General features: G+C 40.5%; 1 long non-coding RNA gene across 1 annotated transcript; it reads right to left on the bottom strand.

Moving 5' to 3' along the window:
- Positions 1-1,637: 1,637 nt before the first annotated feature.
- LOC147926906 (uncharacterized) lies at positions 1,638-3,492 on the bottom strand. The gene is made up of 2 exons (XR_015581805.1): positions 2,945-3,492; positions 1,638-2,493 (listed from the first exon to the last, which is right to left on the bottom strand). It is a non-coding gene; the product is annotated as an uncharacterized LOC147926906 (long non-coding RNA).
- Between the last annotated feature and the right edge of the window lie 18,984 nt (positions 3,493-22,476).

Below are 22,476 nucleotides of genomic sequence, written 5' to 3'. Positions count from 1 at the left end.
TCAAACTCCTATAATTAGTTAGTTGCATTGGATTAAGACATATTTTAACCCCAGAAACACTAACATAGCTGTTTACAGCTACTAAGCAATGTTTTCTTGGTTTTAGCCTGTTTTGGGACAAAATGGGTATAAGTGGCTTTTAAACTCTCCACATCTATCTCAAACTCCTATAATTAGTTAGTTGCATTGGATTAAGACACATTTTAACCCCAGAAACACTAACATAGCTGTTTACAGCTTCTAAGCAATGTTTTCTTGGTTTTAGCCTTTTTTGGGATGAAATGGGTATAAGTGGCTTTTAAACTCTCCACATCTATCTCAAACTCTTATAATTACTTAGTTGCATTGGATTAAGACACATTTTAACCCCAGAAACACTAACATAGCTGTTTACAGCTTCTAAGCAATGTTTTCTTGGTTTCAGCCTGTTTTGGGACAAAATGGGAATAAGTGGCTTTTAAACTCTCCAAATCGATCTCAGACTCTTATAATTAGTTAGTTGCATTGAATTAAAACAAATTTTAACCCCAGAAACACTAACATAGCTGTTTACAGCTTCTAAACAATGTTTTCCTTGTTTTAGCCTGTTTTGGGACAAAATGGGTATAAGTGGCTTTTAAACTCTCCACATCTATCTCAAACTCTTATAACTAGTCAGTTGCATTGGATAAAGACACATTTTAACCCCAGAAATACTAACATAGCTGTTTAAAGCTTCTAAGTAATGTTTTCTTGGTTTTAGCCTGTTTTGGGACAAAATGGGTATAAGTGGCTTTTAAACTCTCCACATCAATCTCAAACTCTTATAATTACTTAGTTGCATTGGATTAAGACACATTTTAACCCCAGAAACACTAACATAGCTGTTTACAGCTTCTAAGCAATGTTTTCTTGGTTTTAGCATGTTTTGGGACAAAATGGGTATAAGTGGCCTTTAAACTCTCCACATCAATCTCAAACTCTTGTAATAAGTTAGTTGCATTGGATTAAGACACATTTTAACCCCAGAAACACTAACATAGCTGTTTACAGCTTCTAAGCAATGTTTCTTGGTTTTAGCCTTTTTTGGGACGAAATGGGTATAAGTGGCATTTAAACTCTCCACATCTATCTCAAACTCCTATAAGTAGTTAGTTGCATTGGATTAAGACACATTTTAACCCCAGAAACACTAACATAGCTGTTTACAGCTTCTAAGCAATGTTTTCTTGTTTTTAGCCTATTTTGGGACAAAATGGGTATAAGTGGCTTTTAAACTCTCCACATCTATCTCAAACTCATATAATTAGTTAGTTGCATTGGATTAAGACACATTTTAACCCCAGAAACACTAACATAGCTGTTTACTGTTGGTTTTGCAAGAGAGAAAGCTCTTGATAAGGAAGAACAAAACCCCAATGGTTAAGTCTCCTTAAACCCACAACAAACTAACTCGATCTCAAGGGAAAGAAGAGGTCATCAACTTGTGATGAACTCCCCATAAAATAGCTTGAAAGAACCCTAAGAAAAGAGTAAATAAGAAGAGTTTAGGGTGAGATTTAGGAAGAGAATCGGCTGCCTTAAGGGCAGCCTCTAACCGTTTATACTCTAAGCTCTCTACATTGGAACTAAGAACATAAACATAAGTAGAGAGGAGATAAACGAAATAATGATTCTCTTATTATTGAATTGTGTTGTGTTAGATTACATATGAGCTCTCATACAACTTAATATAGGGAAACAAATGCATATGACCGTTAGACACACAATGAGATTCCAATGGGAGCTGAAAGTGACATTCACGAGTTGGTGTATATTGAAAGGGACAGCTCCTTCCCTTTGGTTGACTCGCTATGCTTCCCAACCAAAGCCACACGTGATCCTTCCTTCCTTCCTTGCCTTGTGACCGTTTGATCCTTCTTCCTTCCTTTCATTGTGGCCATTAGATCCTTCTTTCCTTCCTTGTGAGATATTTCCTTCTTCTTGGGCTTCTTCTTCTTATAAGGCCTTTGTTCTTCTTATAAGGCACTCATGGCCTTGCTAACTTGTCTCTTCCTTGCTCACACGGCCCACATGGCCTTTCTCATTGTGTTCGCGGCCTAACTGGCCGCTCTCATGCCTCCCATGGCCTCACCGGCCACTCTCTTCTTCTTCCATAGTTCGGCCTTACCGGCCTCTTTCTTCTCTTCTCCTTCTTACATGCTAATACTCCCCCGCACGCTTGATCGGCGGGACACTATGAGGACCAAAGATCAAGAGTGGACTAGTGTTGTCTACCTCATTAAAAACCTTAACAAAGAAAACCTCTTGGGATAAAACTTTGTTAAGGGAAAAAGAGTATAGCCTTCACTATCCATGATGTCCCTTGATCTTGGTTTGTAAAGAACCAGCTCTCTTCTCTTCATGTTTTGAACCGCTACTCTTCCTTAGTCCACCTTGCCTTTAACACACTTCTTATGATCTCCATCTTTGCACCTTTAGAATTTCTTTGAGGCTCTCATAATCTTCTTTACCCTTCAAACAAGTGATAAAGAAGAAACAATAAGTGTATGTTATGAGGAATATCAAAGACAATTTTTCACATTTCTTTGAGGCTCTCATAGTCTATAATGTATGAGGAATATCAAAGTAAATTTCTTTGAGGCTCTCATAATTTAATGTATGAGGAATATCAAAGTAAATTTCTTTGAGGCTCTCATAAAACAATATGAGGAATATCAAAGACAATTTCAAAAGTGACAATTTAAGAGATCACATGAGAGAGTAAAGGCTAGTAATGGAGCTAATATAATAAATTTAAGAAAATAATTTAAATAGAGTAGAGTTTAGAGCACAGCCTTTTTATTTCGGTGTCTTTGATGGAGAAGAGGAAGAGAGTTTATCATTGTTGCGGTTTGAACTCTCTTCTTGAGACCGCTTCTTTAAAACGCGTCAGAATGATATATGCCCACTGATTCGGACATACCTTTCGAACGGCTGCTCGGATTGGTATGATTTCACTTCCACTGGCAAGATGACTCTATGGTCTAGACCTTTTGTGAAGAACGCGGAAGCTGAATCGCAGTGGAAGTCCTTCGTACGAATCGATCTTTGAAACGCATCGGCAAAACTTTTGCTTGTTGCAGAGAATTTGAAACCATAGACTGTGAGGTGCGGTGAAGCCACTTGAAAGTTGATCTCCCCCGCAACCCTTACTTGATGATGGGCTGAAACCTCATCATTTCACTTGAAACCTTGTGCATGACCTTCCTTGAAGTCTTGTGCACATCCGATCAATAACTTGGCACTAACACACATGCTTGTGAGCTGATTCATCACCTTCCACCAGCTTAACAAAGACTTGGTGGCCCTTGGTTCTAACTCCAGGCATTGTGCTGCGCCTCCTCATGGCTTTCTTGTAGCCTTCAACCTCGCCACTTCTTCTAGAGATAGCAAGCGAGCTCCACACAATCTTCAAGGTTGAAACTGAAACCAAATTCAATGGGACAGATTCTAAAACAAGAGATTGTGAGAGATTAGAGTGTAGAGTATAGAGTATATAGAGTTATATTACTGAAAATAAAAGAGAGTTTAGAGAGTATAGAGTAACCGAGAGTATTAGTAACCAAAGAGTATAGAGTATAGGGTAACCAAGAGTATGAAGTATTAAAGATTATGGAAGAGTGGGGGGATTTTGCTCAAGAGTTCTTATGGACAGAGTTTAACTCTGTTTTCTCGAGTTGAAAGAAGCTTTAAACAGCTTTGAACAGCCCAGAACTTTAGAGAGTATCACACTATGGTGTTTGTTTACTCAAGAACATGGGCGTTTTAGTGGCTGCAACTTCTAAGAACCGTTGGATAATAAATCCCACACGGTTTTAATGACATAATTCATGGAAGAATCACCTAAACAGAGTGTTCTCCAAGATAAATCCTTCAAGATCCACGAAATCACATGAACAAGTGTATTTCGATGGTTTAAATTGAACATATCCCACAAGAAATCATATTGAAGATGATTTTGTGGTCAGATTCAAATAAAAGCTAAAAACACCTTTGGAACACCCTTGTGTCCATCGGTTAAAAGACTGCATCTTGGACCAGCTTTAATCTATTTGACCAAGCTGACCATATATGCTAAAAACGAGACCTCTCTCTTCCTCAAGCTCGAATCTGGACACACCACGGCCAGAAACAAAGCTTTCTCAACCTTGAGAAGAAAGAGAAGCGATTTAGAAACCTAAAGCAAAATTAGACCTTTAAAGGAAACTCAATCCTAAGAGAATTGTAAGAGAATCCTAAAAGGAAAAGGAAACTAAGCTTTAGCAAACTAAATACTAAGAGAATTAAATCCTAAGAATTTCCTAGCTCATACAAGCACACAAGAACCGTGAATCCTCACCATGAACAACACGATTTGCTCCTTGGTTCATCACTTCCCCACCATCCCAAATTAAACAAAGCTATTACCAAATCGGTAAAGCTTAAGGATGGGGCTTTTAAACTCGATTTCTCTTCACTCACTTGGTCTACAAATTCTAACAAGACAAGAGACCAAGCTTACTCAACATTGAGCTGCTAAAGAATCGATTGAACAATTAAACCAAAAGTAAACCTCTAAAGACTCCTAAGCATAAGCGAATTACCTAGGACCTAAGACAAATCAAAAGACTGACTTAAGATCGAGTTTGAGTCACCAAGAACATAACTTGCTCTGATACCATGTTGGTTTTGCAAGAGAGAAAGCTCTTGATAAGGAAGAACAAAACCCCAATGGTTAAGTCTCCTTAAACCCACAACAAACTAACTCGATCTCAAGGGAAAGAAGAGGTCATCAACTTGTGATGAACTCCCCATAAAATAGCTTGAAAGAACCCTAAGAAAAGAGTAAATAAGAAGAGTTTAGGGTGAGATTTAGGAAGAGAATCGGCTGCCTTAAGGGCAGCCTCTAACCGTTTATACTCTAAGCTCTCTACATTGGAACTAAGAACATAAACATAAGTAGAGAGGAGATAAACGAAATAATGATTCTCTTATTATTGAATTGTGTTGTGTTAGATTACATATGAGCTCTCATACAACTTAATATAGGGAAACAAATGCATATGACCGTTAGACACACAATGAGATTCCAATGGGAGCTGAAAGTGACATTCACGAGTTGGTGTATATTGAAAGGGACAGCTCCTTCCCTTTGGTTGACTCGCTATGCTTCCCAACCAAAGCCACACGTGATCCTTCCTTCCTTCCTTGCCTTGTGACCGTTTGATCCTTCTTCCTTCCTTTCATTGTGGCCATTAGATCCTTCTTTCCTTCCTTGTGAGATATTTCCTTCTTCTTGGGCTTCTTCTTCTTATAAGGCCTTTGTTCTTCTTATAAGGCACTCATGGCCTTGCTAACTTGTCTCTTCCTTGCTCACACGGCCCACATGGCCTTTCTCATTGTGTTCGCGGCCTAACTGGCCGCTCTCATGCCTCCCATGGCCTCACCGGCCACTCTCTTCTTCTTCCATAGTTCGGCCTTACCGGCCTCTTTCTTCTCTTCTCCTTCTTACATGCTAATATTTACAGCTACTAAGCAATGTTTTCTTGGTTTTAGCCTGTTTTGGGACAAAATGGGTATAAGTGGCTTTTAAACTCTCCACATCTATCTAAAACTCCTATAATTAGTTAGTTGCATTGGATTAAGACATATTTTAACCCCAGAAACACTAACATAGCTGGTTACAGCTACTAAGCAATGTTTTCTTGGTTTTAGCCTGTTTTGGGACAAAATGGGTATAAGTGGCTTTTAAACTCTCCACATCTATCTCAAACTCCTATAATTAGTTAGTTGCATTGGATTAAGACACATTTTAACCCCAGAAACACTAACAAAGCTGTTTAGTGCTTCTAAGGAATGTTTTCTTGGTTTTTGCCTGTTTTGGGACAAAATGGGTATAAGTGGCTCTTAAACTCTCCACATCTATCTCAAACTCCTATAATTAGTTAGTTGCATTGGATTAAGACACATTTTAACCCCAGAAACACTAACATAACTGTTTACAGCTTCTAAGCAATGTTTTCTTGGTTTTAGCCTGTTTTGGGACAAAATGGGTATAAGTGGCTTTTAAACTCTCCACATCAATCTCAAACTCTTATAATTACTTAGTTGCATTGGATTAAGACACATTTTAACCCCAGAAACACTAACATAACTGTTTACAGCTTCTAAGCAATGTTTTCTTGGTTTTACCCTCTTTTGGGACAAAATGGGTATAAGTGGCTTTTAAGCTCTCCACATCTATCTTAAAGTTAATTAGTTAGTTTCAATGGATTAAGACACATTTTAACCCCAGAAACACTAACGTAGCTGTTTACAGCTTCTAAGTAATGTTTTCTTGGTTTTAGCCTTTTTTGGGACAAAATGGGTATAAGTGGCTTTTAAACTCTCCACATCTATCTCAAACTCCTATAATTAGTTAGTTGCATTGGATTAAGACACATTTTAACCCCAGAAACACTAACATAACTGTTTACAGCTTCTAGGCAATGTTTTCTTGGTTTTAGCCTGTTTTGGGACAAAATGGTTATAAGTGGCTTTTAAACTCTCCACATCTATCTCAAACTCTTATAATTAGTTAGTTGCATTGAATTAAGACACATTTTAACCCCAGAAACACTAACATAGCTGTTTACAGCTTCTAAACAATGTTTTCCTTGTTTTAGCCTGTTTTGGGACAAAATGGGTATAAGTGGCTTTTAAACTCTCCACATCTATCTCAAACTCTTATAACTAGTCAGTTGCATTGGACTAAGACACATTTTAACACCAGAAACACTAACATAGCTGTTTACAGCTTCTAAGCAATGTTTTCTTGGTTTTAGCCTGTTTTGAGATAAAATGGGTATAAGTGGCTTTTAAGCTCTCCACATCTATCTCAAACTCCTATAATTAGTTAGTTGCATTGGATTATGACACATTTTAACCCCAGAAACACTAACAAAGCTGTTTAGTGCTTCTAAGCAATGTTTTCCTTGTTTTAGCCTGTTTTGGGACAAAATGGGTATAAGTGGCTTTTAAACTCTCCACATCAATCTCAAACTCTTATAATTACTTAGTTGCATTGGATTAAGACACATTTTAACCCCAGAAACACTAACATAGCTGTTTACAGCTTCTAAGCAATGTTTTCTTGGTTTTAGCATGTTTTGGGACAAAATGGGTATAAGTGGCCTTTAAACTCTCCACATCAATCTCAAACTCTTGTAATAAGTTAGTTGCATTGGATTAAGACACATTTTAACCCCAGAAACACTAACATAGCTGTTTACAGCTTCTAAGCAATGTTTCTTGGTTTTAGCCTTTTTTGGGACGAAATGGGTATAAGTGGCATTTAAACTCTCCACATCTATCTCAAACTCCTATAAGTAGTTAGTTGCATTGGATTAAGACACATTTTAACCCCAGAAACACTAACATAGCTGTTTACAGCTTCTAAGCAATGTTTTCTTGGTTTTAGCCTATTTTGGGACAAAATGGGTATAAGTGGCTTTTAAACTCTCCACATCTATCTCAAACTCTTATAACTAGTCAGTTGCATTGGATAAAGACACATTTTAACCCCAGAAATACTAACATAGCTGTTTAAAGCTTCTAAGTAATGTTTTCTTGGTTTTAGCCTGTTTTGGGACAAAATGGGTATAAGTGGCTTTTAAACTCTCCACATCAATCTCAAACTCTTATAATTACTTAGTTGCATTGGATTAAGACACATTTTAACCCCAGAAACACTAACATAGCTGTTTACAGCTTCTAAGCAATGTTTTCTTGGTTTTAGCATGTTTTGGGACAAAATGGGTATAAGTGGCCTTTAAACTCTCCACATCAATCTCAAACTCTTGTAATAAGTTAGTTGCATTGGATTAAGACACATTTTAACCCCAGAAACACTAACATAGCTGTTTACAGCTTCTAAGCAATGTTTCTTGGTTTTAGCCTTTTTTGGGACGAAATGGGTATAAGTGGCATTTAAACTCTCCACATCTATCTCAAACTCCTATAAGTAGTTAGTTGCATTGGATTAAGACACATTTTAACCCCAGAAACACTAACATAGCTGTTTACAGCTTCTAAGCAATGTTTTCTTGTTTTTAGCCTATTTTGGGACAAAATGGGTATAAGTGGCTTTTAAACTCTCCACATCTATCTCAAACTCATATAATTAGTTAGTTGCATTGGATTAAGACACATTTTAACCCCAGAAACACTAACATAGCTGTTTACAGCTACTAAGCAATGTTTTCTTGGTTTTAGCCTGTTTTGGGACAAAATGGGTATAAGTGGCTTTTAAACTCTCCACATCTATCTAAAACTCCTATAATTAGTTAGTTGCATTGGATTAAGACATATTTTAACCCCAGAAACACTAACATAGCTGGTTACAGCTACTAAGCAATGTTTTCTTGGTTTTAGCCTGTTTTGGGACAAAATGGGTATAAGTGGCTTTTAAACTCTCCACATCTATCTCAAACTCCTATAATTAGTTAGTTGCATTGGATTAAGACACATTTTAACCCCAGAAACACTAACAAAGCTGTTTAGTGCTTCTAAGGAATGTTTTCTTGGTTTTTGCCTGTTTTGGGACAAAATGGGTATAAGTGGCTCTTAAACTCTCCACATCTATCTCAAACTCCTATAATTAGTTAGTTGCATTGGATTAAGACACATTTTAACCCCAGAAACACTAACATAACTGTTTACAGCTTCTAAGCAATGTTTTCTTGGTTTTAGCCTGTTTTGGGACAAAATGGGTATAAGTGGCTTTTAAACTCTCCACATCAATCTCAAACTCTTATAATTACTTAGTTGCATTGGATTAAGACACATTTTAACCCCAGAAACACTAACATAGCTGTTTACAGCTTCTAAGCAATGTTTTCTTGGTTTTAGCCTGTTTTGGGACAAAATGGTTATAAGTGGCTTTTAAACTCTCCACATCTATCTCAAACTCTTATAATTAGTTAGTTGCATTGAATTAAGACACATTTTAACCCCAGAAACACTAACATAGCTGTTTACAGCTTCTAAACAATGTTTTCCTTGTTTTAGCCTGTTTTGGGACAAAATGGGTATAAGTGGCTTTTAAACTCTCCACATCTATCTCAAACTCTTATAACTAGTCAGTTGCATTGGACTAAGACACATTTTAACACCAGAAACACTAACATAGCTGTTTACAGCTTCTAAGCAATGTTTTCTTGGTTTTAGCCTGTTTTGAGATAAAATGGGTATAAGTGGCTTTTAAGCTCTCCACATCTATCTCAAACTCCTATAATTAGTTAGTTGCATTGGATTATGACACATTTTAACCCCAGAAACACTAACAAAGCTGTTTAGTGCTTCTAAGCAATGTTTTCCTTGTTTTAGCCTGTTTTGGGACAAAATGGGTATAAGTGGCTTTTAAACTCTCCACATCAATCTCAAACTCTTATAATTACTTAGTTGCATTGGATTAAGACACATTTTAACCCCAAAAACACTAACATAGCTGTTTACAGCTTCTAAGCAATGTTTTCTTGGTTTTAGCATGTTTTGGGACAAAATGGGTATAAGTGGCCTTTAAACTCTCCACATCAATCTCAAACTCTTGTAATAAGTTAGTTGCATTGGATTAAGACACATTTTAACCCCAGAAACACTAACATAGCTGTTTACAGCTTCTAAGCAATGTTTCTTGGTTTTAGCCTTTTTTGGGACGAAATGGGTATAAGTGGCATTTAAACTCTCCACATCTATCTCAAACTCCTACAAGTAGTTAGTTGCATTGGATTAAGACACATTTTAACCCCAGAAACACTAACATAGCTGTTTACAGCTTCTAAGCAATGTTTTCTTGGTTTTAGCCTATTTTGGGACAAAATGGGTATAAGTGGCTTTTAAACTCTCCACATCTATCTCAAACTCATATAATTAGTTAGTTGCATTGGATTAAGACACATTTTAACCCCAGAAACACTAACATAGCTGTTTACAGCTACTAAGCAATGTTTTCTTGGTTTTAGCCTGTTTTGGGACAAAATGGGTATAAGTGGCTTTTAAACTCTCCACATCTATCTAAAACTCCTATAATTAGTTAGTTGCATTGGATTAAGACATATTTTAACCCCAGAAACACTAACATAGCTGGTTACAGCTACTAGGCAATGTTTTCTTGGTTTTAGCCTGTTTTGGGACAAAATGGGTATAAGTGGCTTTTAAACTCTCCACATCTATCTCAAACTCCTATAATTAGTTAGTTGCATTGGATTAAGACACATTTTAACCCCAGAAACACTAACATAACTGTTTACAGCTTCTAAGCAATGTTTTCTTGGTTTTACCCTCTTTTGGGACAAAATGGGTATAAGTGGCTTTTAAACTCTCCACATCTATCTTAAAGTCTTATAATTAGTTAGTTTCAATGGATTAAGACACATTTTAACCCCAGAAACACTAACATAGCTGTTTACAGCTTCTAAGCAATGTTTTCTTGGTTTTAGCCTGTTTTGGGACAAAATGGGTATAAGTGGCTTTTAAACTCTCCACATCTATCTCAATCTCGTATAACTAGTTAGTTGCATTGGATTAAGACACATTTTAACCCCAGAAACACTAACATAACTGTTTACAGCTTCTAAGCAATGTTTTCTTGGTTTTACCCTCTTTTGGGACAAAATGGGTATAAGTGGCTTTTAAACTCTCCACATCTATCTTAAAGTCTTATAATTAGTTAGTTTCAATGGATTAAGACACATTTTAACCCCAGAAACACTAACATAGCTGTTTACAGCTTCTAAGCAATGTTTTCTTGGTTTTAGCCTGTTTTGGGACAAAATGGGTATAAGTGGCTTTTAAACTCTCCACATCTATCTCAAACTCTTATAACTAGTCAGTTGCATTGGATTAAGACACATTTTAACCCCAGAAACACTAACATAACTGTTTACAGCTTCTAAGCAATGTTTTCTTGGTTTTACCCTCTTTTGGGACAAAATGGGTATAAGTGGCTTTTAAACTCTCCACATCTATCTCAAACTCCTATAATTAGTTAGTTGCATTGGATTAAGACACATTTTAACCCCGGAAACACTAACATAACTGTTTACAGCTTCTAAGCAATGTTTTCTTGGTTTGAGCCTGTTTTGGGACAAAATGAGTATAAGTGGCTTTTAAACTCTCCACTTCTATCTAAAACTCCTATAATTAGTGAGTTTCATTGGATTAAGACACATTTTAACCCCAGAAACTGTTGAAATAAGCGGAAGACTTAGAGAGATTTGAGAGGTTTAGAATGAAGAAGAAGAGTTGGTGGCGAATAGTATGAAAGAGAGTGATAATAGATTAGAATTAGGTAGAATGTCACAAATACAACACATGACAAAGGTTTAAATAGGGGGGCAGCTAGGGCGACCACATGACCTAAAATAGAAACAAAAGGAATTGACAATTAGGAGAGAGAGGGGGTAGGTGATCGGTGATAGCGACTTGTCCTAGTCTTCCACTCTTGTCCACTTGCGCTTTCTCCCTAACGGCTACACAAGGGATTCTCGATCCTTCTCATGGGCTGAAGGTAAGCAGGCCTCCTCACTATCCTCACACATAGATGACTCGGCCTTAGTGCTTCACTCGGCCTTATTGCTTGCACGTACGGACGGTACGGACTGTACGGACGCCATAGGCTTATTCTTGATCAATACTCCCCCTCAAGCTTAGCCTGATGAAATGGCTAAGCTTGGAACCCGTGAAGCAGCACCTCATTAAAAACCTTGACTTAGAAAACCTCATGGGACAAAACTAAGCCAAGGGAAAAAGAGTGTGCTGTCCACGGATTAGGAAAGTTGATCACGGCCGTGTGATGTCTACAAGTCCAAGTTTGCTATGAATATAATCACAAACCTTGGGACTTGCAGATTTGGTGAAGATGTCGGCTAGCTGGTCTTGACTCCTTGTGTGGCATGGTAGAACCGCTCCCTCTTCGATCCTCTCCCTAACCTTGTGGCAGTCGCTCTCAATGTGCTTGGTCCGTTCATGGAAGACTGAGTTAGTGGCTATGTGGATCGCTGCCTCATTGTCACAATGCATTGTCATCGGCTGTCTTGTTTCAATGCCGAGATCCTTAAGTAGACCTTTCAACCATGTCATCTCATTAGTTAGCTTCCTCATAGCTCGGTACTCAGCCTCGGCACTTGAACATGACACCACCTTTTGCTTCTTAGACCTCCATGTAACTAGGTTTCCTCCAACAAAGGTGCAATATCCAGTAGTTGACCGCCTATCCAATGTGTCTCCATTATAGTCCGCATCACAATAACCCACGATCTCAGTGTTGCCGTTTTTACCCATCCAAATGCCTTGACCAGGGCTGCCCTTGAGATAGCTCAAAATCCTCTCCACTTGACTCCATTGATACTTGCTTGGAGCTTGCATGTGCTGACTCACCTGATTCACAGCATAAGAGATATCAGGTCGTGTGATAGTTAAATAGATCAACTTACCTACAAGCCGTCGGTAGCGTGTGACGTCCGGGAACGGCTCGTCCAATGGTTCGCGTGGTTTGCCTTCCTTCGCCCGAATGCTCTCCCCCTTTCGCTTGAGCTGGTAATCTTCATCCAGTGGTGTAGTAGCTGGAACCGTACCAAGTTTGCCTGTCTCAGCAAGCAAGTCAAGAGCATACTTGCGTTGTGAGAGGAAGATACCCTCCGGGGAACGGCAGATTTCGATGCCGAGGAAGTATTTGAGCTCTCCGAGGTCCTTAATGTCAAAGGCAGACTTGAGAGAGTCTTTAATGGCAACAATACCGGCCTTGTCATCGCCAGTCACGATGATGTCATCGACATAAACCAGCACCACAACCAGGCCAAGTGATGTCTTGAGAGTGAAAAGAGTGTGGTCAGCCTCCGATCGTCTAAAGCCATTCGCCTTAAGAGTGGAGCTGAGCTTATGGTACCAGGCGCGTGGTGACTGTTTGAGGCCATAGATGGCCTTGCGTAACCGTAAGACCTTCCCGGGAGCAACAATATCCTCAAGGCCAGGCGGAGGAGTCATGTACACTTCTTCATCTAGCTCGCCTTGGAGGAACGCGTTCTTCACATCCATTTGCCATAAGTCCCAAGAAAGGTTCACGGCCACCGATAGCACTACTCGCACGGTATGCAATTTGGCCACGGGAGCAAACGTTGCCGTGTAGTCATCTCCATAGGTTTGAGTGAACCCTCGGGCCACCAGCCGTGCCTTATGCCTTTCAATCTCTCCCGTGCTCAAGAACTTGATGGTGAATACCCACTTTGAACTTACGGCCTTCTTCCCTTTGGGGAGGTCAGCCTCATCCCATGTGTGATTTCTGATCATTGCACCAGCTTCATCCTCCACAGCATCTACCCATACCTTATGTTCTTTGGCCTCCTCGTACGTTTGGGGAACCCAGTGTTCATCAACTTGGCCGAAGAAGGCTTGGTGCTCGGTCGGAAGCAGCTCGAGCGAACATACGGCTTGGATAGGATGTGCGACGGCTTGACTGTTGTAGTAGACCCTCTTATCTTTCCATGTAGAGGGGTGAGACCGGACACGCGTGCTTCGTCGTGGAGCTGGTTGAGCTGGCGGCACTGATTGGCTGGACTGAGTGACATCTTCGATGACCGGTTCAGCATCAGGTCGTGTCTCGGTCAGGCTTGAGTTTGGCTCGGGCATCTCATGTGCCTCGGTCATGCTGTGGTTTGGCTCGGGCATCTCATGGTCCGGGGATATCATCTCGGGCATAGCACCTTCCGGCTCGAGCGTATGGTCAATGGAGCTCGGGTTGGGTTCTGGCTGAGGAAGGGCTGTGGCCGTAGGCGGATTTCCGAGATGGTCAAGGAGAAACTTAAGGCTGGAGGCTCTATCATTTGGTGATGATGAAAGATCCTTCAAGCTGTTCCAGTCTTTGTTATCAAAATAACCCACATTTTCCAAGAACCGAACATCTCTTGATACATACAGCCGGCTTGTCTTTGGGTCAAAACACTTGTATCCCTTTTGAGTAGTGGAGTAGCCGATGAACATACACCTTATGCTTTTGGGATCGAGCTTACTCCGCTGTTCTCCTGGCACAAGTACAAAAGAAACACACCCAAAGACCCGTAAGTGCTCTAGAGATGGTTTAAATCCATTCAATACCTCAAATGGCGATAGGTCATTAAGGACTTTGGTTGGTGTCCGATTGATCAAGTAGCATGCTGTCATCACAGCATCACCCCAATATCGCCTTGTAACGTGTGAATGGAACATCATCGACCGTGCCACCTCCATTAGATGTCGGTTCTTCCTCTCGGCCACACCATTTTGTTGGGGCGTATAGGGACAACTCGTTTGGTGTAGTATGCCGTGTTTTGCTAGGTGTTCTCTGAATTTGTGACTTGTATACTCTCCACCATTGTCTGATCTAAGTACCTTAATTTTAGCATTGAAATGATTAGTAACATAATTTTGAAAGTTTATAAAAGCATCAAACACTCTATCCTTTGAAGGCAACAAAGTAATCCATGTGTACTTAGATTTCTCATCAATAAAAGTCACAAAATATTTGTTATTATCTCTAGAAAGGCATGGTGAAGTCCACACATCCGAGTGCACTAAATCAAAACAATGCTCATAAATAGTTTTAGACTTGGGAAAAATAGATTTGCAATGTTTACCAAGAATACAAGACTCACACATTGAACTATCAAAAGAAACACTTGGTAACATTAAAGCAAGGGCACGAGAATGAGGATGGCCTAATCTAGCATGCCACACACTATCCAAATTAATAACAAAACAAGATTTAGTAGATAAACTTGGCGAGGTTTTCTCTAGGACATAGAGATCTCCACTCCCTTGTCCCTCTCCAAGAACTTTTCCAGTCTCAATATCCTGAAAATGAACACTATTAGGACCAAAGATTGCATAACAATTCAAATCATTAGTGGTTCTCTTAACCGATAGAAGATTAGATGTGAAGGTAGGCATAAAGAAAGCTTTTGTGGTTTTATCAAATAGTTTCAAGTCCCCTATTCCTTTCACTGGTATTTGTTCTCCATTTGCAATTATAACATTTCCTAAAGCCGGTTTTATATTGTCAATTAGACTAGGATTACTAATCATGTGGTGAGAAGCACCCGAGTCTATGACAAGAGATTTACTAGGCTTAGAGGTAAAGAAAGAGATACCAGACTCCTTGAGTGAGGCAATGGAACGGATGAGCGCCTCAAGGTCTGATTTCCTAACCACTTCTCCATAGGCTGCGGTCATGGCTGCCTCATCTCCTTGCTTTGACGGCCCGGCTCCCTTGTCGCTAACCGCTTCCTTTGAGAGGTTTGCTTTGAACTTGGCCGGTTTGAGATGAGGGTGGAGGACCCAGCACTTGTCTTTCAGGTGACCCCGCCTCTTGCAGTGGTCGCATATCCACACCTTCCTCTCCTCTTGCTTGTACACTCCTTTATTAGCCGTAGCAAGCTCCCCCTTACCGCTAAACAAGTCAAGAGAACCTTGCTCTCTTTGGATTTGTGAACAAATGTCTTCAAAAGAGGGAAGTTTCTCTGCCCTGAGGATGTGCTTCAAGAGATCGTTGAAGGATGGGTTTAAAGTAAGAAGGAGACCAAAGATCTTGTCTTGCTCCTTTCTTTCAGTCAACACACTCGGATCGAGTGTACTCGGCCGCAACATGTCAAGCTCGGACCATAAAGCTCGAAACTTGCCAAGATGTTTAGTGAACTCCACATCATCTTGGTTAAGCTCATTTATGGCCTTCTTGACCTCAAAGACCCGAGTCAAGTTGGAGATATTGCCATAGACACCTTTAAGTGTCTCCCACAACTCCTTGGCCGTCTCGCAATATGAGTAGGCCTCAAGGATTGGTGTGTCAAGAGAGTTTTGGAGAACAGATAGGACAACTTGGTCTTCTTGGAACCACTTGGCCTTCCTCTCGCTCTCTTCTTCTACTTCCTCCTCGGAAGCGCCTTCATCTTCTCCTTTGAGGTTTTGTTTTGGAGCATAGTCACTCTCGACATGACTCCAAAGACCACGACCTCCAAGGGCAGTTCTTGTGGTTCTAGTCCACAGCAAGTAGTTTGTTCCTTTGAGAACAACCGGCATGACAATGGGTTTGGCGTTTTCCATGGTTTAACCGCTATGGACCGATGGACAAAGCTTTTACCCGGAGAATAAAGAGAAATAGGACTGAGAATCGAGTGAACAAGAATGAAGAATGGAAGAATAGAAGAGATAGGTTATCAAGAACGACAACCTGGCTCTGATACCATGTTGAAATAAGCGGAAGACTTAGAGAGATTTGAGAGGTTTAGAATGAAGAAGAAGAGTTGGTGGCGAATAGTATGAAAGAGAGTGATAATAGATTAGAATTAGGTAGAATGTCACAAATACAACACATGACAAAGGTTTAAATAGGGGGGCAGCTAGGGCGACCACATGACCTAAAATAGAAACAAAAGGAATTGACAATTAGGAGAGAGAGGGGGTAGGTGATCGGTGATAGCGACTTGTCCTAGTCTTCCACTCTTGTCCACTTGCGCTTTCTCCCTAACGGCTACACAAGGGATTCTCGATCCTTCTCATGGGCTGAAGGTAAGCAGGCCTCCTCACTATCCTCACACATAGATGACTCGGCCTTAGTGCTTCACTCGGCCTTATTGCTTGCACGTACGGACGGTACGGACTGTACGGACGCCATAGGCTTATTCTTGATCAATAGAAACACTAACATAGCTGTTTACAGCTTCTAAGCAATGTTTTCTTGGTTTTAGCCTGTTTTGGGACAAAATGGGTATAAGTGGCTTTTAAACTCTCCACATCTATCTCAAACTCCTATAATTAGTTAGTTGCATTGGATAAAGACACATTTTAACCCAAAAAACACTAACATAGCTGTTTACAGCTTCTAAGTATTAGAATGTACCAAGGAGGAGAGAGGAGAGGCCGGTAAGGCCGAGCCTTGGAAGAAGAGAAGAAAGGCCGGAAAGGCCATGTAAAGGCCGGTAAGGCCATGTCCGTGTCCGTGAGCGACCATGTACCGTGTCCGGTACCATGTACCGTGTCCGTGAACGGACCCATGTCCGGTGAGCGGCCAGTTAGGCCGTGAACACATTGAAGAGAAGGCCCGTCCGTACAGGCCCGTCCGTACAGGCCCGTCCGTACAGGCCCGTCCGTACAGGCCCGTCCGTACAGGCCCGTCCGTACAGGCCCGTCCGTACTATTAGTATATATGAAGGAGAAGAGAGAGTGAGGCCGGTGAGGCCGAGCTGCACAAGGAAGAAGAGAGTGGCCGGTAAGGCTGCTAGTACAAGAAGTGTGGCCGGTAAGGCCATGAGTGGTGTGGGAGCGGCCAGTAAGGCCGTGAGCACAATAAGAGTGGCCAATAAGGCCATGTGGGCCGTGAGAACAATGAGAGTGGTCAGCAAGGCCATAAGAGCAATGTGAGAAGAATTGTGAAGTAAAGGCCTTATAAGAAGAAGAGGCCCAAGAAGAAGTTAAATGTCTCACAAAGGGAAAAGAAGGGAAGGAAGGAAGCATGTGAGACCTTGGTTGGTGAAGAATGAGACAACCAAGGGAAGGAGCTGTCCCTTTCACCATACACCCACTTGTGCACCAACGGCTATATGTCACTCTCGTTTTCCCTCTCTACTTGTGTTCTTGTTCATATCAACAATGTAGAGTTCTTAGGAGATTAGCGGTTAGAGGCTGCCCTTAAGGCAGCCTATTCTCTTCTCAAATCCACCTAAACTCTTCTTATTTACTGCTTTACTTAGCCTAGATTACTGATTCTTAATCCTCCTTCTCCTAAGTACACAAACTCTAAGTGTTGTGATACTAGAAGAGGATAAGTCTCAAACTAGTGCTTCTCCTAGTTAGGATCCGCTTACTCTCTAGTATTTGGGTTCTATCTAGCTTGTTTATGGGGAGTTCATCACAAGTTGATGTTCTCTCCTCCCCCTTTAGAATGAGTTAGTTTGTTGTGGGTAAAGGGGGATTCATTCACCAAGTGTTTGTCTACCCTCTCTTGTGAGCTTTGTCTCATAAATCCCAACATGGTATCAGAGCAGGTTCTGTTCTTGGTGTTTTAAACTCATTCTCAAAGTCGTTTTCTTAGGAGTTAGCTTAGTTAAAGTTTAGACTTTGCTTAGGTGTTAAATCGCTTAGCTTAGTTTCTTTAAAGCTTTAATTTTGCTTTTGTTGATTAAATCGATTCTCTAGCAGCTCATTGTTGAGTAAGCTTGGTCTCTTATCTTGTTAGAATTTGTAGACCAAGTGTGTGGAAAGAAATCGATTTTACAAGCCCCATCCTTAAGCTTTACCGATTTGGTAATAGCTTTGTTTATTTTGGGATGTGTGGGAAGTGATGAACCATTGAGCAAATTGTGTTGTTCATGGTGAGGATTCACGGTTCTTGTGTGCTTGTATGAGCCACGAAATTCTTAGGATTTAGTTCTCTTAGGATTTAGTTAATTTTCCTCTAAAGGTTTAATTTTGCTTTTGTTAAATTTCCTTTAAAGGCTTAATTACTAAATCGCTTCTTCTTCTTCTTCTCAAGGTTGAGAAAGCTTTGTTTCTGGTCATATGGTGTGTCCAGGTTCGAGTTTGAGGAAGAGAGAGACTTTATTTTAGCATGTAGAGCCCGCTTGGTCAAATAGATTCAAGTTGGTCCAAGATGCATTCTTTTAACCGTTGGACAATAGGTTGTTCCAAAGGCTTTTGTTGTTTCTTCTTTGCTTGGGACCACGAAAAACATCTTCTATATGTTATCTTCGTGGATCTTCAAGCCTTAATCTCTTGAAGAACACTTGTTTAAGTGATTCTACAAGGAGTTTTGTTGTTAAACCTTTGGAGAAACTAATTTTCCATAAGGTCCATTGTGTTTCAGCCATTAAAGCACCAAAAGAGATTGTCTTCTTGGATGTTCTTGGCTGTCAAAGCTTCTTTCAACTCAAGAAAACAGAGTATAACTCTGTCCATAAGAACTCTTGAGCAAATTCTCTATTCTACTCTCCACTCACCTTATACTTCCGCCCATATACTCTACTATACTCTATACTCTTGGTTACTAATTCTCTGGTTACTTATTCTCTAAATTCTATTTTATTTTCAGTAATATTCTATATTCTCTATTCTCTAATCTCTAACAATCTCTTGTTTAGAATCTGTTCCATTGTTTTTTGGTTTCAGTTTCAGCATTGAAGATTGTGTGGAGCTCGCTCACTATCTCAAGAAGAAGAAGTGGCGAGGTTGAAGGCCACAAGATAGCCATGTAAGAGCGCAGCACAATGCCTGGAGTTAGAACCAAGGGCCACCAAGTCTTTGTTAAGCTGGTGGAAGGTGATGAATCAGTCCAAGAGCATGTGTGTTAGTGCCAAGTTGTTGATCGGATGTGCACAATGGTCTTTAGGAAAGGTGATGCACAAGGTTTCAACTGTTGATTGGATGTGCACAAGAACGGTGATGCACAAGGCTTCAACTGAGGTGATGAGGTTTCAGCCCATCATCAAGTAAAGGTTACGGGGGAGATCAAGTGACTTCAGACCGTACCTCACAGATTCTGCTCGGCCACAAGCAAAAGTCTTTACTTAAAGCTCAGCCGAAGCGTCTCAAAGATCGACTCGGACGAAACCCTTCCACTACGATTCGGCTTCCGCGTTCTTCATTAAAGTTCGAGACCACAGAGTCATCTTGCCAGTGGAAGTGGAATCATACCAATCCGAGCAGCCGTTCGAAAGTTATGTCCGATTCAGTGGGCATGTATCAGTCTGACAGATAAAACTGGCCGGGTTTAAAAAACCATGGTTAGAGAAGCGGTCTCAAGGAGGAATTCCAAACCGCATCAGTGATCAACTCTCTCCTTCCTATCCATCAAAACACCATAAAGGCTGTGCTCTAAACTCTACTCTATTTAAATTTCTTAAATTCATTACCTTAGCTTCATTACTAGTCTTTACTCTTTAATATGTTCTCTTAAATTGTCACACTTTTAGAAATTTTCTTTGATATTCCTCATAGCAAACACTTATTCTTTTCTTCTTTATCACTTGTTTAAGGGGTAAAGGAGACTATGAGAGCCTCAAAGAAACTCTAAAGGCGCAAGGATGGAGATCATAAGGAATGTGCTAAAGGCAAGGTGGGCTAAGGAGTAGGAGCGGTTCAAATCATGAAGAGAAGGGAGCTAGTTCTTTGCAAACCAAGGTCAAGGGACATCATGGATAGTGGAGTCTATACTCTTTTTCCCTTAACAAAGTTTTATCCCAAGAGGTTTTCTTTGTTGAGGTTTTTAATGAGGTAGATGACACTAGTCCACCCTTGATCTTTGGTCCCCATGGTGTCCCACCGATCAAGCGTGCGGGGGAGTATTAGAATGTACCAAGGAGGAGAGAGGAGAGGCCGGTAAGGCCGAGCCTTGGAAGAAGAGAAGAAAGGCCGGAAAGGCCATGTAAAGGCCGGTAAGGCCATGTCCGTGTCCGTGAGCGACCATGTACCGTGTCCGGTACCATGTACCGTGTCCGTGAACGGACCCATGTCCGGTGAGCGGCCAGTTAGGCCGTGAACACATTGAAGAGAAGGCCCGTCCGTACAGGCCCGTCCGTACAGGCCCGTCCGTACAGGCCCGTCCGTACAGGCCCGTCCGTACTATTAGTATATATGAAGGAGAAGAGAGAGTGAGGCCGGTGAGGCCGAGCTGCACAAGGAAGAAGAGAGTGGCCGGTAAGGCTGCTAGTACAAGAAGTGTGGCCGGTAAGGCCATGAGTGGTGTGGGAGCGGCCAGTAAGGCCGTGAGCACAATAAGAGTGGCCAATAAGGCCATGTGGGCCGTGAGAACAATGAGAGTGGTCAGCAAGGCCATAAGAGCAATGTGAGAAGAATTGTGAAGTAAAGGCCTTATAAGAAGAAGAGGCCCAAGAAGAAGTTAAATGTCTCACAAAGGGAAAAGAAGGGAAGGAAGGAAGCATGTGAGACCTTGGTTGGTGAAGAATGAGACAACCAAGGGAAGGAGCTGTCCCTTTCACCATACACCCACTTGTGCACCAACGGCTATATGTCACTCTCACCTCTCATTTATCTCAAACGGCCATATACATTTGTTCTCCTATATTAAGCATTGTAATCTCTCATTTTGTAATACATCACAACATATTATTCAATAGAAGAGAAACCGTTTTCCCTCTCTACTTGTGTTCTTGTTCATATCAACAATGTAGAGTTCTTAGGAGATTAGCGGTTAGAGGCTGCCCTTAAGGCAGCCTATTCTCTTCTCAAATCCACCTAAACTCTTCTTATTTACTGCTTTACTTAGCCTAGATTACTGATTCTTAATCCTCCTTCTCCTAAGTACACAAACTCTAAGTGTTGTGATACTAGAAGAGGATAAGTCTCAAACTAGTGCTTCTCCTAGTTAGGATCCGCTTACTCTCTAGTATTTGGGTTCTATCTAGCTTGTTTATGGGGAGTTCATCACAAGTTGATGTTCTCTCCTCCCCCTTTAGAATGAGTTAGTTTGTTGTGGGTAAAGGGGGATTCATTCACCAAGTGTTTGTCTACCCTCTCTTGTGAGCTTTGTCTCATAAATCCCAACACTAAGCAATGTTTTCTTGGTTTTAGCCTGTTTTGGGACAAAATGGGTATAAGTGGCTTTTAAACTCTCCACATCTATCTCAAACTCTTATAACTAGTCAGTTGCATTGGATTAAGACACATTTTAACCCCAGAAACATTAACATAGCTGTTTACAGCTTCTAAACAATGTTTTCTTGGTTTTAGTCTGTTTTGGGACAAAATGGGTATAAGTGGCTTTTAAACACTCCACATCAATCTCAAACTCTTATAATTAGTTAGTTGCATTGGATTAAGACACATTTTAACCCCATAAACACTAACATAGCTGTTTACAGCTTCTAAGCAATGTTTTCTTGGTTTTACCCTCTTTTGGGACAAAATGGGTATAAGTGGCTTTTAAGCTCTCCACATCTATCTTAAAGTTAATTAGTTAGTTTCAATGGATTAAGACACATTTTAACCCCAGAAACACTAACGTAGCTGTTTACAGCTTCTAAGTAATGTTTTCTTGGTTTTAGCCTTTTTTGGGACAAAATGGGTATAAGTGGCTTTTAAACTCTCCACATCTATCTCAAACTCCTATAATTAGTTAGTTGCATTGGATTAAGACACATTTTAACCCCAGAAACACTAACATAACTGTTTACAGCTTCTAGGCAATGTTTTCTTGGTTTTAGCCTGTTTTGGGACAAAATGAGTATAAGTGGCTTTTAAACTCTCCACATCTATCTCAAACTCCTATAATTAGTTAGTTTCATTGGATTAAGACACATTTTAACCCCAGAAACACTAACATAGCTGTTTACAGCTTCTAAGCAATGTTTTCTTGGTTTTAGCCTGTTTTGGGACAAAATGGGTATAAGTGGCTTTTAAACTCTCCACATCTATCTCAAACTCCTATAATTAGTTAGTTGCATTGGATAAAGACAC

Source organism: Camelina sativa, chromosome 15 (genome assembly GCF_030686135.1).
Source record: "Camelina sativa cultivar CO46 ecotype springtype chromosome 15, ASM3068613v1".
Classification (NCBI taxonomy): Eukaryota; Viridiplantae; Streptophyta; class Magnoliopsida; order Brassicales; family Brassicaceae; genus Camelina; species Camelina sativa.
Note: the sequence above shows the minus strand (reverse complement) of the source record. Positions and strands in the feature narration are given on the sequence as shown.